Raw genomic sequence first — 3,349 nt, 5'->3', positions numbered from 1 at the left:
AGCAAGATTCTCTGGAAATTCATGCAAGTTCTTGTGTCTATTGATAATTTGTTCCTTTTTTGTCCTGAGTAATATGCCATGTATATACCACATTTTGTTCAACCATTCAGCCATTAAAGAACATCTAAATAGGCAGTGCGGCCCGCGGCCGGGGGCGGCGGTAGTGAGACCCGCGTCGCGCTCCAGCCCCCTTTTCCCTCCATGGTTTCTCTCCGCTCCCCGAGTAACTTGGCTCCGGGGGCTCCGCTCGCCTGCCTGCGCGCCGCCCGCCGCCCAGCACTGCGCCGCCGGCCTCCGCCGACAGCAGACCCCTCCCGACGGCCCCAGCTGCGCAGGCCGGGACGCCTCTCCCCCCTCTGCCTCCGCTGCGGAAAGTTAAGTTTGAAGAGGGGGGAAGAGGGGAACATGCACATGAAGAAGAGGATCCACCTGGAGCTGAGGAACCGGACCCCGGCAGCTGTTTGAGAACTTGTCCTGGACAATTGCAAATCAGATGACGGAAAAATTGAGGGCTTAACAGCTGAATTTGTGAACTTAGAGTTCCTCAGTTTAATAAATGTAAACTTGATTTCAGTTTCAAATCTCCCCAAACTACCAAAATTGAAAAAGCTTGAGCTCAGTGACAATAGAATCTCTGGATGTTTGGACAGAAAAACTTCCAAATCTCACACACCTAAATTTAAGTGGAAATAAACTGAAAGATATCAGTACCTTGGAACCTTTGAAAAAATTGGAATGTCTGAAAAGCCTGGATCTGTTTAACTGTGAGGTTATCAACCTGAATGACTACCGAGAGAGTGTCTTCAAGCTCTTGCCCCAGCTGACCTACCTGGATGGCTATGACCGAGAGGATCGAGAAGCTTCTGACTCAGATGCCGAGGTGGACGGTGTGGATGAAGAAGAGGATGATGAAGAAGTGGAAGACGAGGAGGAGGAGTATGGTGATGAAGAAGAATTTGATGATGAAGAGGATGAAGACGAAGACGAAGATGTAGAAGGAGAAGAGGATGAAGATGAAGTCAGTGGAGAGGAAGAAGAATTTGGACATGATGGAGAAGTTGATGAAGATGAAGATGATGAGGATGAGGATGAAGATGAAGAGGAGGAAGAAAGCGGGAAAGGTGAAAAGAGGATGAGAGAAACGGATGATGAAGGAGATGATGATTAAGAGCCCAAATAACCTGCAAAAAAAAAAAAAAAAGAAAAGAACTGTTCAGTATGACTGCTCATCATATGGATTTGGTAGCTGTTAAAAAAAAAAAAAAAAAAAAAAAAAGGTAGCTGTGATACAAACCTCAGTCCACCCACCCACCCAAAGAGCCAAAGAATAGTTCCTGTGACATTCCGCCTTCCTCCATTTAGTCCCTTTTGGAAATTCGCCACCAAGCTTGGGGCTGCACCCCAACAAAATTGTAAGCGTTGTTAGGTTTTCATGTAAGACTCTTGCTGTAGCGTGGATAGCTGTGATTGGTGAGTCAACCAGCTGTGGCTACCAGTTACACCAAGACTGTAACAGCATTTTTACTTTCTGTACAACAAAGAAGCTTTGTAAATAAAATCTTAACATTTAAAAAAAAAATCTAAATAGTTTCTAATTATTTTTACTATTGTTAATAAGGCTGTTTACATTTATGTACAGTTTTATTCTTTTTTCCCGTTTTATTTTATTTATTTTTTGGAATAAATCTTTATTGTTCATATTTTTACAAGTGTTCCTCTTTTTTTCTTCCACCATAGCTCCACTCCACCTGATTCCCCATCCCACCCCATGACCTTACCCCTGCCACTGTCTTCATCCAGAGGTGTAAGATTTTTTTTTCTTTTTAAAATTTTATTTGGAGAGCACATTTATTAAATCTGGGGACAGTGAAACAGGAAGAGCTTCGTAAAGAAGAAGCGGGTGTTAGTTGGAACCATCCTTAGCTGCCAGAGATTCAAATAATGCCGCAGGAGAAGACCAGATTGTCCTTGTTCCTTTGTTACCAGATCTGCACTCCAAGGTCACTCTCTGTCCCTTGGAGCACCTTTGTTTAGGAAGTGGACGGTCCCATAGGCCTTTTCAGACTAGTGAGGACCAACTTGCCTGAAGTTCCATAGTTGAGGTTGGCCCCTCAAGTGATCTCTTTGCCATAACAAGGAAACTTTACCTCAGGTTTCAAAATTTAAATGATGTCTTAGATGTAAGGCAGTCAACAGAAAACTCTGAATCAAAAGTAGGTTATTGGTCCTTAAAATAGATAAGGGACTATCCATGACTCATCAGTATTCATGGGTGACCAGTAGGACTGCATCTGCCAAGCCAGTAGGGGCGGAGAGGGAGAGCAAGTGTCATTCTCATAAAGATGTGCTGGCTTACAGTGCCAGCAGGTAGAGAAGGAACAGTTGTCCTGGCTTCTATTAGTTTTCTTTGTGCTGCTGGTGATTCACTGCAGAAATACAGGGAGCATGGTGTTGTGTGACTGCAGGAGGCGATATGTTTGTGCAGACACTCAGCTGCCAGTTACACAGCTTCTGAGATGCCCTGAGATACAGACCTCCACATGAGGACAGGTGACAACCAGAATTCATAACATCTTCTGAAAACTGCAACATTTGAATGTTATAAACCATGAATAGCCCATATTGGGGTTTATTTGGAATTCCAAAATAGTTTTGACAAATAAAGTTCATAACTACATTTTTTCTTTGTGTTACTAATTTTCTGAGCATATCATTTTGCTATATTATCGCATTTCATTTTCCTAACAACCTTCTTTAATAAGGTAGTAAGATACTTATTTTGTAGCAGAGGTGCTTGAGCCAAAGAAAAATGACTCGTTTGAGAATAAATGTCTGTGGGTTATAGAATTAGGATGTGTGAGTTCAAGACATTTGTGATATGTCAAACTAACTCTAACTGATTCACTGAACTACACTGTCCTCAAATCATGACTGTTACACCTTATTTTTTTAATTACCTGCTTCATAAAAGTTGTAGAATTATAAATTTAAAGTGTATGGTATAGCCGAGACCGGTTTGGCTCAGTGGATAGAGCGTCGGCTTGGGGACTGAGGGGACCCGGGTTCGATTCTGGTCAGGGGCATGTACCTTGGTTGCGGGCATATCCCCGGTGGGGGGTGTGCAGGAGGCAGCTGATCGGTGACTCTCTCTCGTCGATGTTTCTGACTCTCTATCTCTCTCACTTCCTCTCTGTACAAAATCAATAAAAAAATAAAGTGTATGGTATAATTAAAGTTTTAATATTAGTTCTGATATGTGAAATATTCTATGAATTTAATATATTTGGAAAATATTTTTGTGTTAATATTAAGAAAGTAATATTATTTATCACCAATTTTGTACATAGGA

At 42.0% G+C, this 3,349-nt stretch overlaps 1 pseudogene; it reads left to right on the top strand.

Annotated features, from left to right (window-relative positions):
- The first annotated feature begins 286 nt into the window (after positions 1–286).
- LOC118702419 lies at positions 287–1,579 on the top strand (annotated as a pseudogene).
- Positions 1,580–3,349: the final 1,770 nt, after the last annotated feature.

This window comes from Pipistrellus kuhlii, unplaced genomic scaffold, assembly GCF_014108245.1.
Source record: "Pipistrellus kuhlii isolate mPipKuh1 unplaced genomic scaffold, mPipKuh1.p scaffold_m20_p_38, whole genome shotgun sequence".
Lineage (NCBI taxonomy): Eukaryota > Metazoa > Chordata > Mammalia > Chiroptera > Vespertilionidae > Pipistrellus > Pipistrellus kuhlii.
This window is presented reverse-complemented; position numbering and strand designations above follow the sequence as displayed.